Raw genomic sequence first — 14,428 nt, 5'->3', positions numbered from 1 at the left:
ACTTACATTTTGGAAAGTACATCAGGACTTTAAAAATATTTTCTAAATTTCAGCGACGGCTCTGTCACAATAATGTGACCAGCGCGGTGCAATTGCGCGGTGGGCGACGCGCTACGTTTAAGCGTTCGGCGGTGCGCTGCAGTTGCGCAATCGGACAAAAATGCGCAAATGAAAAAAAATGCTTAAAGTCTTTGAACAGATTAAAAATTCTTTCCATTATTTGTAATGGGAAAAATAGATTCGGAATTCGACCGATTCGCTTCTCGAACTGCCTTCTGGAACGGATTGTGGTCAAAAACCAAGGTTTGACTGTATTTTTGCTATTCTTACATGTGAACTGGAAATGACAATAATAACACATAGTTAAAGCCAAATTGAGCAAATTGGCTATTTCAGAAGTGTGTGTCAAACTGGTAGCCCTTTGCCTTAATCAGTACCTAGGAAGTAGCTCTTGGTTGAAAGGTTGGTGACCCCTGATCTACAGTGTTTCCTGGTATCTCTCTGACACATGTAAAATAGCTCCACGAACCAAGTTAGCTTGGTCGGCTCATCAGTAGCTGGTCAATTATGTTGGTTCAATATTTAATGGAGAAGCCAATTAAACAATAGATCAGAAAATATGGAGACTATGTTCTTGAAACTCTACCGGTTCAAACAGCAATGGACTACATGCAGATCTCCGAGTTGTGCGGTGCAACATGGGTAAGGCTACCAATTTTGCTCTGAAAATCGAGGGCACATCCGGCAGCTCTTCGCTTTGAATTGGACATCCACTTTTTCTTTGATTTTTTTATATTATATATTATATGTGCCCTCTCTGCATACATTGCAGCCTGGTGATCCTGAAAGGTGGATCCTTCCATCTGTGGTCCCTTCTCAAGGTTTCTCATTTTTCCCCTGGTTGTTTTTATTTTGAGTTTTCCCTTGCCCATTTGGGAGCTTAATAATTGCCAGTTGTTTGTCTATGTCCCTTTGAGACTGCTTGTGATTTAGGGCTATACAAATAAACTGGACTTGACTTGACTTGAAAACTAATCGGTCAATATGGAAAGCTAAGTCTATTTTAAACTGGGTTATTTGATACTCTGCACACTGCTGGGACACGGTAGTTAAGTTTTTAATGACATTTTACTTGATGAGTGCAGCAAAGGGAACGTGTGGATGAGAATGAAACAGGTAGGATATTTGTGGTCTTTTGCTTTTCCTCAGTGCATGGGGAATTTATTGCTGACAGCACATAATGTTATGAAATGTGTTTATAACTAGGGTGACCATTTTGGAAAACCAGGACACCTGAGAGTGGGGCAGAGGGGTTGATGAGTCGGTGGGTCTCTCTGTAATCATGCATAGAGAGGATATTACAAATAGTTCCTGCTTTAAAAACATTCTGTGTCTGTGGCATGCACTAACTCCTACATGAAATAATATTTGCAGTTGATTTATTGAAAAAATGCTTTGCAGTAAAAGTTAACAACAATAACGCCAATAACAAATTATTTTATTCAAAATGTATTTATTAAAAGATGCTTAACAATTCCTGCAATGAATGAAAAGCACAATGAATTAAATAATATCTCATCTAAACATCTCTCACTCATTTTAACAATAAAAGTTAACAATAACTCTCAAATCCCAATAACACATTATACTCAGCCTCAGTTTGAAATAATGTCTGTTCGAACGAAATAATGTCCGTTCTCTAGGCTATTGGAAAAATGAATGAACAAATGGACTTAATAACAATTAGCTATTATAAAAAAATAAATGAAATAATTAGGTAATTAACAGTGGTGGAGCAGTGGTTAGCATGTTCGCTTCATAGTTCAGGTTTGATTCCACCTCCAGCCCTCACTGTGAGGACTTTGGATGTTCTCCCCGTGCCTTTGTGGGTTTTCTCCAGGCATTCCGGTTTCCCACCACTTCCCAAAAACACGCATTGTAGGCTGATTGGGCACTCCAAATTGCCCGTAGGTGTGAATGCGATGTGAGCGCGAGTGCGGATGGTTGTTTGTCTCGGTGTGCCCAACCAGTTTAGGGTGTCCCCCGCCTACTGCCCAATGACTGCTGGGATAGGCTGCAGCACGCCCGTGGGGACAAGCGGTTTGGAAAATGGATGGACATATATATATATACATATATATATATATATATATATATATATATGTATATATATATATATATATATATATATATATATATATATATATATATATATATATATATATATATATATATATATATATATATATATATATATATATATATATATATGGCATGGCTCCTTTCGACTTTCCCCACCAAAGGGGTCGCCACAGCGAAACTACTGTTTTTGTCCAGATGATTTGCATGAGAAGTGTTTGGCTCAGTTTTTATGCAGGATGCCCTTCCTGATGCAACCCTCTGCATTTACCTGGGCTTGGGACCGGCACAGGGAAGACACTGACATGTGCCCCCCTATGGCTGCATATGGATCCCTGACCGGGAATCGAACCCAGGCCGCGGTGGCTTTTAAATTGATTGATTGATTGATTGATTGATTGATTGATTGATTGATTGATTGATTGATTGATTGAACATTTATTGATCCCGGGGATGGGAAAATTCAGGCCCCAGCAGTATTCATACCACAGAGCGGGTATATAAAAGACACACAGATGGCATGAGCGCAACTCAATAGGCTCTTATAAGGCTGCCACACAACGGCACCACAAAGAAAACCAGTAAGTGCGAAAGTTAAAAGCCATCACAGCAAAGCAACAAGACAAAGGAAAAAAAAGAGTAACAGCGGCCACAGAAACACACAAAATAGCCTCCACGGGGTCCATAAACAGGTGTAAGAGCAGCCAAGTTCAACGGCGCCCAATGGACCGTGGTCATGAATCGGTAAAACATCACAAATCAGGCAAAGGTGTGAGCAGCGTCCTGGGCACCCAGTCGGGGCATGTGCAGATGGTCATCATGGGGCTTGCACGGCGAAGGTCGTTGGTTCCGACGAGCACGAGGGAGCGGACTCCCCACAAGGGTCGCGGCTGTGAGGCCAAGGCGAGGGACCCGGTCAGCACCGGCCGGATGAGCAGGAAGCCGTCATAGAGTTACGTCGGTCCCGACCGATGTGCGCAGCCAGGGAAAAAAAATATCCGATCCGAAACGATCTGCAGACGCCGAGGTGCGGTAGAAGGCACCAGCAACACCGAATGGACAAATAGAAAGAAAGAAAAAGGAGGAAAAAAAGGAAATTAAGAGGAAAAGAGAGAATACTGCTGGGAGGCTGCCACTCACATTAATTTAATTAATTCCATCCATCCACCTAGGGACAATTTGGAGTCTCCAATTGGCCTACCAAGCATGTTTTTGGAATGTGGGAGGAAACCGGAGTGCCCGGAGAAAACCCACGCGGGCCCGGGGAGAACATGCAAACTCCACACAGGGAGGGCTGGAGGTGGAATCGAACCCGCACCCTCCTAACTGTGAGGCGGACGTGCTACCCAGTGCCCCACCGAGCCGCCTAATTTAATTAATTGAATATTTAATTTCATTAAGTATAGGTATAATACAACGTAAAAGAATACGATTGTTTCAAATAACATTTGGATTCGGAACTAATTATCCAGTTTTTGACTGTAGTTTCCCTACTTGAATGCTGGGTGTCACCCACGTAACATCAAAGAATTGATATGATGCCTTTTCATCGCGCTGTTACACCGTGAATAGAATTTTTATGAGTCTGACTTTTTTGCTAATGTCAATTCTTTTGCTATCTTTTGCTATCAATACAGCGCATACTTGATTATTTTTTTGTTTATTTGACGCATATGAACAGAACGAAGCAACACTGCACAGGAGAGAGTAAGAAGGTATCAGGCTTTGATGTCTATTCATATGCAAATGAGGTAGGGGTCATGACATTTTATGACGTTTTTTATGACTTGTTATGGTATCATAAATCACCCCCTTTTGAATTGGGGCGGGGTTGGGGGCATCAAGATGGCGCCAGTCGTGACGGCGCCATCTTTGACTGTCGCCCTTTTGGTTTGCTGGCGCCATTTTTAAGATGTGGATATGTATGGGCATGTATTCTTATGAATCAAAACAGGTGCAGCATTTGAGCTAGCTTTGCTACCAGCCCGTACGTGTGGCTTGAAGGGGCCCGTTTTGTTGAGAAGGCGAAGAGGAGGGGGTGTTTGTGTCAGTGTGGGGGTCATGAGAGTCGTCATTATTGGTGCCAAAGTTATCTGAAAGAGAGTCGCATGTAATTTGACAAACAATAATTTAGCCAAAGTTATCTGAAAGAGAGACGCATGTAATTTGCCAAACAATAGTTTAGAGGATCAAGGGGGTTTTGTTGAGAAAATCAATGAAGTGTCGTCAGCATGGTGCCAAAGTTGTCTGAAAGAGAAAAAATCAAGGTGTTGTCGCATGTAATTTGACAAACAATAGTGGAGTCGGCATTATTGGTGCCAAAGATATCTGATGAGGTAGAGCCTGCTGGAATCGTTTATTTTTGGAGGGAGATAGATGAAGGCCTCTGTTTTTATGAAAGTTGTCTAAGTTTAAAATATACCCTGATTATAAAAAAAAACACGTGATACACAGAGGTGTGGTTTGAGAGAGGGGCTGGACCTGTTGTTGGTATATTACGCCAGAGTATTGTGCTGCTAGTTCACAGAAAAGAGCTAAGCTAAAGCTGTGGTGTTAAACTGCAAACCTAAAGCTCAAATCATGATAGCAGAAACGCCGGTCAGTATCCATCTTTGCCGCAAAGGTCCTGATGGCTTTTTTGATGCCCCTAGGAAGAAACCGATGTATCCAAAGTGTATGCAACAGAGGCCTACAGAAAAAACTTGAGTGGAGCTGGCATCTAACACCGGAGACTCTATGGGGATTTTTTTTTTTTTACGAGACTGGTGAGTTGTCTTTCTTTATGAGAAATCAAGAGAGCTCTGGATCAAACAACAACAGCAACAGCAGCTATGAGCAGGCCGGTGCGTATGGTACTTTGAACTGGGGTGTTTTAAATCAACTCCTGCCCGAGGATTTGACTGAATTTCTCAATGGATACGGGTTAGAAGGTGAGCTGAATGCAACTTGGATTTCAAGAATCACAGCGGAAGATGTTTTTTCCGGCTTAAAGTTTCTCCTCAAACTGTTGATGGGACAGAAGATGGCGAGCTAATCGATCTAATGTATCTAAAGCTTGAAGTGTTTAATAGCGAGTGTGGAGTTTTCCAGACAATATTGAATATACCATTGACCGCCTGGTATGAAAGGATGCAAGCATTTGGTGAGAGTATTACGGGACTTTTTCTATCAAGCCGTGTCTGGACAAACGTCGTCGGAGTGAAACGTAAACTGACTTTAGATTAACCCTTACTAAAAAAATAACTTTAAACTACCCCCCTCCTCAGCACACTAGACGGTGCCCCTCCTAGCCCCCCTTTTTTTCTCACCTGCAGTCACAGAAAGGTGGAGTTGTAGTCATTAGCATAACTATCTAAAATGTATAAGAGCGGACTTGCAGATGCCTCTTTCACACACACACACACGCACGCACGCACACACACACACACACACACAACAGAGAAAGAAGATGGCTCAAAAAATCCTAGCCAGACGACTTTTACCAAGTTTTTTACCTATGGAACATGGGCCTGGCATCCCATTCTGGTCCAGCCCTGACAACTCTGGTGCAGAGACAGATGATGATGCGGACACAGCCTTCATAGCGGCACCACGGCCAAGCACGGTGGCTGAACAACCGGGACCAACGCCAGCGACACGGGTGGAAAGGTTTGAGATTCTTCCATTGCCTACTCCCGACCCGAGCAAACGCATGTCACCGATCTGCCTCGACGATCTGCAACCCGATTCTCTCTATGGAGCTTTGTCATCAACCTTTGACGTGTTTGAAACCCCTGAAACCTTGGGGTAACAACCTAGCAAGCACGATGGAGCAGCAACAGCAGCAGCAGCAGCAACAGCACCAGCAGCAACAGCAGCAGCAGCAACAGCATGAACCGTGGTCCTCGTCACGAGCCATCGAGCTGTTTTACGAGGCGTGCGCACGCTATCCTGAAAATGGCATGGATTTGCTCTACTTGTCTGCTGCTGACATAAGAGTCATGCTCAGAGAGACAGAGACAGAGGTGCCCGGTGATTTTGAGGAGGCTGACGACACGATCGTTAACAACGACCTTGAGTTTGGCATCGTTCCTACGGTGACGTCGACACCTGTGAGAGTCAGCACACAACAGGACGCAGAGTATAATATGACGGTAGAGCCTCTTAAATGGCTGGTGATTGAAGATTACACAGGCCTGAAATTGATGGTGGCTCACCTTTTTATGATGCCTTAATGAAGCATGCGAAAATAACGTGTGACGGATGTGCTCTTGATGATCTTAGTCAGATGCACCATACATTCTTGTATGTTGAGGATCGAAGCTTTTATTTCTACGTGAATTATGAAGCAGTGACGGCTGAGTTGTGCAATGACTTCCTCCATACGTTGTCGATAATGCTTTTCTATTTTAAAACCTCAGCATCTCTTATAAACAGTCGCAATACTGTTTCTGCCATTCTACACGACCTAGCTCACGAGTGCAATATCTTTGCGTGGCTCCGTATGATAAAACAAGAAGCGCGTGACACTGTGCTGAGTAACAACGAAGTCGCTCTATTATTTAGAACGTTTGGAAAGACACAATGGGAAATATTGTGAAAAAAATGTGGGCCCAACTGGTGACTATCCTAACAGTATTTTTAGATATAATCGAGGAGCAGCTAAAGAAGTTTAAAACTCTAATAAGGTCCAAAGTAACACCATCTATGTTATCTTCATTCATGCTTTATGTTAAACCTTAAGAGTTGTAGAAAAACATTTTTTTTTACCATGTTTTTATTTTTTACCATGTTTTATACCTGTTTCTGTTTATTAGTAATGTTTTTAAGAACTAGTTGATTTTTTTCTGTAATGAACTATTGTGACCGGAAAAGCGATTGTTTCTCTGTGTTTATTCAATTTAAAATCACAAGATGTCATACCTGTTTGTTTTATTAACAGCGTCACACTCACGTCATATCCAGCAGAACTTACCTAAGAATGGGTGGCGAGAGATGTCTTCAAAGACTCTATTATTGTGCTAAGAGTCCAGCTAGTTTTGGGGGAGAGACACGCCTACACAGAACAGCAGCTGTTAGCTGTAAAAACACTAACATTAAAAAAGTGAAAGCGTTTTTATCCGATCAAGATGCTTACACTTTACACAAACCAGCCAGAATAACTTTTCCTAGAAATAAAGTTTTTGTTCGAGGTCCTATGAGACAATTCCAAGCAGATTTATGCGATATGCAATCACTAGCACGCTACAACGATGGTTATAAATACTTACTAACCGTAATCGATATTTTCTCGAAATGTGCATATGTACGCGTTTTGAAAGCTAAAACAGTACGCAGGTCACCAAAGCATTTGAAGATATTCTATCAGTTAGCGGTTCACCATTACGCGTTCAAACAGTTAAAGGGGCGGAGTTTTTTAACAAACATTTCCAGAAATTAATGAGAAAGTACAATATTACACATTTTGCAACATCTTCCGATACAAAAGCGCAAACTGTTGAACGAGTCAACAAAACGTTGAAAACGCAAATGTGGAGGTATTTCACAGCTAAGAACACGCAACGCTACATTGATGTAATTCAGGATTTTATTGTCAGTTATAATGACAGTTTTCACAGTAGTATAAAAATGACACCAAATGCCGTAAATGAGGATAATAAAGATATTGTTTTTACCAAACTGTATATAAACAACCCTTTTCAACGCGGGGACAAATTTCGGTTCGCTCCAGGTGAAACTGTGCGGCTTTCAAAGCTGAGAGTTTTTGAGAAAGGTTATTTACAAAGTTATACAGATGAAATATTCAGAATAACAAAACATCTCCATCGCGTTCCTCCCGTCTATAAAATATCGGACTTGGATGGTATGCCTATAAAGGCAGCTTTTACGAAGCGGAATTACAAAAAGTAAAAATTAAAAAAAAAAAATCTTAAATCACACACCGTGTCAGGCAAACGCGAGTCCCTCATCCACTGGGTGGGCTGGCCAGCCAAATTCGACAGTTGGGTACCCGCAAAGAGTATTAAAAACATTTGACGTTCGATAAAACGGCCATTCTGTGAAAATTATAAGATGGGTGAAGGCCAGAGAGGATTCTATGTAACATTAGCGTCAAACGCTAGTATGCATCTATTTAGCCAGTGTTTCCCAACCACTGTGCCGCGGCACACTGGTGTGCCGTGAGAGACGTTCAGCTGTGCCGTGGGACTGTCCAATATTAATTACGGAGCGCATTGTAAACAGGATCGGCAAACCACTGGGCAGTTCGCGCAAGGCCTGGTCAGCCACTTGCTAATCGTGCATGTGTGGAGAATCGGAAAATCTTGAGATTTCATATTGTGTCGATATGATTGTATTGCATCGGCACATATTCAGTTTATGTGTGTGTTGCTGTGTGCTTTTGCTAACAGTGACAGACACTATGACGGTTGTGGTGCGTTTGTGGTCCGATGGAAATCAGAGAATGCAGTTCAACCGGAGAACCTGGATTGGTTATTTTTCACATACGTAAAAGAAGCAGTCAAGTCGAGACTCCTCGACTGTGATAGCCACTCAGCTGCTGTCAGAACAGCAGAGGGTCTTTAAAAGTGACTTTGTTCTTATTGTTGCAATATTTATAGACCTAGTCTAAAACAGTATACAAAATCACGTTGATTCTTTTATTTTAATCACAATCACTTTAAATAGTTTATTTCTTACACCGTCTAAAACTTTTTTAAAAAACTCACTTTTATTTAAAAAAAAGGAATACAATTTAAAGAATATTTAGTATTTATTTGTATTAAATTATTCGACTCTCCATACATATATAGGAATAGGACTCTACGTGTTTCGTTGTACTATAACTGATTTTAATATAGGAGCTTAACAGATTTTTGTTGGCGGTGTGCCGCGAGATTTTTTCCAATGAAAAGGTGTGCCATGAATGAAAAAAGATTGGGAAACACTGTATTTAGCACAAACAGCCTCACAGAATTTAAAACCGAACTAGCGCAACATATCGATTTAAAAGGATCGTGGGAGGTCGGTTTATGTGAGATTTCATACATCAACTCAATCCCTAACGTTCCTGAGAAAAAACTGAACTTCTATCTGAAACAGCCTAAGCTTCCGGTTCGTAGAGGGGACGTGTTCCTAGATGACTCAGAAGTTCGGACCATGCTCAAAATGCGAGGAGGGATCTATAAAGATCATGAATCGTTAGCTTTGGACATTCAAACTCTATTAACTAATGCGAGTAACAAAAAGATTGGCGTCCAATTTGATCAACATTAACAGAGGTTCCGGTTTTCGGGCGAAGAAGGGTTGAGAATTATGTTCAAGAGCCCCCTAGCGTACATTGTTGGAATGAACCCCGAACATTGGCTCTCACTCAAGCTGGAAGGCGTAAACGCACAACATCCTGCCAACAGACGAGCCGGATCATATTTCATGTTCATCTACACCAGGGATGTCAAACACACCGAGGGCCAAAAAAACAAATTTGCTACAAGCCGAGGGCCGGACTGGTTCAATGTTTATTAAAATATATCGGAATGATTGCACATAGCCTATTGAACTAAGACCTAACACAGTGTACATTATTTAATGATTAAATGAATATGGCAATATTTTGTTATGGCTCTGTCAGTAACTTCAAGGGAAAATATTTTCAACAGCCAAACAGCAAAAAATTAAATTGTTTTAAAAACAAAATGTGTTTCTTAATATCAAGATAAATGCATAAATAAAAGTGCATGCATTATAAACTGAAAGTTTATTATTGTGCTGCTCTATGATCTACCGATCATTGCTTTCAAATCGTAAAATAAAACAATAATCAAATCAGTTGTATTCTTTCTCATGTCTCTTATCTGCAATTTTCTCTTAGTCCATTCAACTGAAAAATAAATATAAATAAATAAAATGCAAAAATTTACGGCACACAGAGCAAACAATACTTTCTTCAAAGAAAAATCACGTCTTGTAGAAACAAATGTAAAAATGTAACCGAATTAAAAAATGGAAAATACGTTACTGCTCTGTGATGCTCACTTGTCTGAGGCTGAGCCTGATACTTAGAGGTGTCTCATCTTTTGTACAAGTTCATCAATGTTCGGGATTAGGCTCTGAGTCTCAAAACCCGTTTTTGATCAACTGATTTTGCGATCTCTTTTGCCACAATCAAGCTAGCCTTGGCAGCAGCCTCGCTTTGCAATTTAGCATACGTGAACATAGCCTGTCTGGACTTAAGGCCTCGTTTTAATTCTTCCACCTTCTGTAGCTTTTGTTCATATTCCATATTCTTTTCTTTGTCTGTGTGTTTCTTAGACGTTTGATAGTGCCTTCTTAAATTTAATTCTTTCATTACAGCCACATTTTCTCCACACAGAAGACACACAGGTTTGCCTCTTACCTCCGTAAACATGTACTCTGCCTCCCACCTGGCCTGAAACCCCCTGTTCTTAGCGTCCACCTTACGTTTAGCCATTTTTGAGGAGGGGGGTATCAGAAAGTTGAACTCTGCTCTGACTACTGATGAATAATGAAGCCGCTTGTGCGAGCTGCAGGGACATCGTGGGCTACCGTTGCATTGTGGGAAATGTAGTGTTGGTGCGTGCAAAACACCAGCGGGCGGCTGTGGCCTGCGGGCCGGTTCTAATAGTAATTCAATATCATCCAGGGGGCCATAGATAATCAATTCGCGGGCCGGATCTGGCCCGCGGGCCGTAACTCTGACATATGTGCTCTACGGCAATATGAAAGGGCTTATAACCGGTAACTGCTAACCTCCCGTGTTCTGTCTCCACTGGTTAGAAGAGCTGAAGTTTCCTCTCCAGTGCACAAGAAGCCTGGGTAAGTTTTTTGGAACCCTTGAGTTTCCCAGGCACCAGGGCTCCCCTCTCGGCCTTCCTGTTGTCATCCAAAGGAACGGTGAACCGATACATTTGGCATCAGGTTGGCTGCAGGAGTTGCCAGAACAATGCTTTTTTTGAAGCATGAGTCTGCCTAACGGAGTCCGAGCCGGGTTTTCTGTCGGGGTTTGCTCCCTTAGCCTTTCCGTTCCAGACGATACCCACAAGGCAGCGGGGGTGCTATTTCACCCATAGCTGGGACAGTGGTTAGCGGACGCCAGGACATCCACGCGCCAGTGGGCCTGTGCATCACGCCTAGGGGCCCACTGATGCTCCCCCGGTCGATCCCCTGCAATTTGGCCTGGAGCCGTGAGGCACCCAGTTATGCCACGAGGAGGCATGCAGAAGTCTTGACGGTGGAGAGGCTATGTACCGGCTGAGGAGACTTACGCACTCGGCTCCTCTTTTCGCCCCCGGAAACAGGGGGCTAGCCGGCGGCAGTAGTTGAAAGCAGAAGGTAGCAAGCAGGAAGACGCATGCAACATGCACTAACTACAAGCACTATTACTCCAACACCACTACGCTTCGCATCACAGCGCCCTGTGTGCAAGCACACACACACAATTCTTATTTACTAACTAACTACTTAAACACTTTCGTTAACATTTTCACTAAAGCCTCGATAAAATAAATAAATAAAAAAAAACCTCCGTGATGAAGCGCAAGTCTGATATGTCGACACAGACAGTGCAGGAGGCTGAGATAAATTGTAGTTAGAACTGCTATGCCAATCAGCTGCAAGGACACAGCTCAACATGTTCCCATTGGCTATTCGTGTCATATGGTCAGACAAATCCGTGTGCTCCAAGTGACGCCGCAAAAAGCCACATCACATCGGGAAGCCGCTGATCGTGTAGGGGTACACTTGTGTACTTCGATTCCTGCATATGACGGGCAAACAGGACAATCTGATCGGGAGTGACGAGCAGACACGCAGTTCTATTCCGCTTGGCGATCGAGGAGCGGAGACGTGATCGTATGTGTGTAATGAAGTGCAAGTCTGAGGTGCTGCCGATATGAAAATGTATTATCTTAAAGTCAAAAACTGTTTTTCATTATTAAGTGGAAACATGTTTGTTGTGTTCTGTATATATAATCAAGAAGATATTTTTGTTATTCAAACACACTACGATAAAAATTTTCAGGAGGGTATCCAAATACCCAACTATTTGACAGCAGCAGTCATAATTGAGAACTTTTCTGGTCGTGAGCATGTCCGCCATATTTGATTCGGCAGGGGTGACTAAACTTGTGCATGTCATTCAACTTAAAAAAGGGACAACCTTCAAAATAGACAGAATTAATGCCTTTAATTTTTCACGTTCATGTTGTGGGATGCTCGCTCAGCCAGCAACTTCCCCCAGCCACACCCCATTCATCACCGTAATGTCTGTCACCATTTTCCTCTTATTGCCATATGTATTTAAGCCCTGCCCCTGTGTTTCTCCCTGTCAGTGTCTACTGTTGTCTCCCGTCTGTGTCTGCGCCTAGTGTTCCTGTCCTGCTCGTCTAGTTTACTCCCGGTGTTGTGTGGAGGCTCACGGTCAGATTCTGTTCCGTGTTCGAGTGGACTTCTGTTTGCCTGTCTGCTGGCCGTGAGTCTCTATCCCGCCTGTGTCTATGTTTGTCCATTTCCCTTCCCTTTGACGTCTCATCTCCAAATTCAAATCGTCCACATGTCAGTTAGACCCACTCCCTACCGCCCTGGTCATATCCTGCCTCTCTCTCATCACTGCCATCATCCACTCCTCTCTCAGTAGTGGCTCTGTTCCCGTTCATTACAAAACTGCTGCTGTCTCCCCAATTCTTAAAAAAGCTGGTTCAGATCCCAACAACTTCAATAACCTCCGCGCCATTTCCAACTTACCTTTCATTTCTAAAATTCTTGAGAAAATTGTTGCCTCTCAACTTCAATCTCATCTCTCACAAAATACTTTATTTGAACAATTCCAGTCCGGTTTCCGCCCCCGCCATAGCACCGAAACAGCCCTCTTAAAAATCACCAATGACCTCCTCACTACAGCTGATTCCGGTTTACTCTCCATCCTCATCCTCCTTGACCCCCCAAACCCTACCCCCCCCCCCCCCACCTGTACTCCTCTGACACTTGTAACTCATTCCTTCTGTTTTTCACTCAAAATATTGACAAAATCCACCAGCAACTGAGCCCCTCTTCCTCTTCTCCCTACTCCTCTGAACCCCTCCATTATAGTCTGCCATTCTTTTCATTTCAACTCCCTGATTCCTCTGCTATTTCTGCTCTCATCTCCAAACCCAAATCGTCTACATGTCAGTTAGACCCACTTCCTACTGCTCTAGTCATATACTGCCTCCCATCACTGCTCTCTCTCATCACTGCCATCATCCACTCCTCTCTCAGTACTGGCTCTGTTCCCTCACACTTCAAAACTGCTGCTGTCTCCCCAATTCTAAAAAGACCTAGTTCAGATCGCAACCATTTTACAACCTCCGCCCCATTTCCAACCTACCTTTCATCTAAAAAATTCTCGAAAAAATCGTTGCCTCTCAACTCCAGTCTCATTTCTCAAAATAACTTATATGAACAGTTTCAGTCCGGTTTCCAGCCCCGCCATAGCACCAAAACAGCCCTTCTAAAAATCACCAATGACCTCCTCACTGCAGCTGATTCCGGTTTACTCTCCGTTTTCAAGTGTGGCCTTTGACACCATCTCTCATTCCATCCTCCTCCATAGACTTTCCTCCATCGGTATCTCTGGCACCCCCCTCTCCTGGTTCCACTCCTACCTCTCAGGCCGCACTCAGTTCATCCAACTTAAATCCTTCCGTTCCCAGTCCTCCGCTGTCTCCACTGGTGTCCCCCAGGGCTCGGTCCTGGGTCTCCTTCTTTTTATCACCTACCTCCTTCCTCTTGGTCTTATTTTCCATAAATTCAATGTCTTCTTTCACTGCTTCGCGGATGACACCCAGCTCTATCTGTCCACCAAACCTAACTCCACCCTCCCTCCCTCTACCCTTACTCATTGCCTCTCCGAACTACAAAACTGGTTTACCTCCAATTTTCTCAAACTTAATAGTGATAAAACTGAAATCCTTTTAGTTTGTTCTAAATCCACTCTATCAAAAGTTGACAGTTTTTCCCTCCCCATTGACAGCTCCTTAGTTTCCCCTTCTCCCCAGGTTAAGAGTCTGGGTGTCATCCTCGATGGCACACTCTCCTTCTCTTCCCATATCAACACCACTACCCGCAATGCTTACTTTCATCTCTGCAATATCAATCGCCTCCACCCCTCTCTCACCCCCCACTCCACCTCCATTCTTGTTCACAGCCTCGTTACCTTCCGTCTTGATTATTGTAACTCTCTCCTCTTCGGTCTCCCCCAGAAATTTATCCATAAGCTCCAACTAGTCCAGAATTCAGCTGCTCGAATCATTTC

At 43.0% G+C, this 14,428-nt stretch overlaps 1 protein-coding gene across 3 annotated transcripts in view; it reads left to right on the top strand.

Moving 5' to 3' along the window:
* Nucleotides 1-14,428, top strand: part of LOC125967792 (docking protein 4) — a 173,939-nt gene that overhangs the window by 44,302 nt on the left and 115,209 nt on the right. The window lies entirely within an intron of this gene.

The sequence above is a fragment of the Syngnathus scovelli genome, chromosome 4 (assembly GCF_024217435.2).
Source record: "Syngnathus scovelli strain Florida chromosome 4, RoL_Ssco_1.2, whole genome shotgun sequence".
Classification (NCBI taxonomy): Eukaryota; Metazoa; Chordata; class Actinopteri; order Syngnathiformes; family Syngnathidae; genus Syngnathus; species Syngnathus scovelli.
The sequence above is the reverse complement of the archived record's forward strand: the minus strand, read 5'-3'. Positions and strand labels throughout refer to the sequence as shown.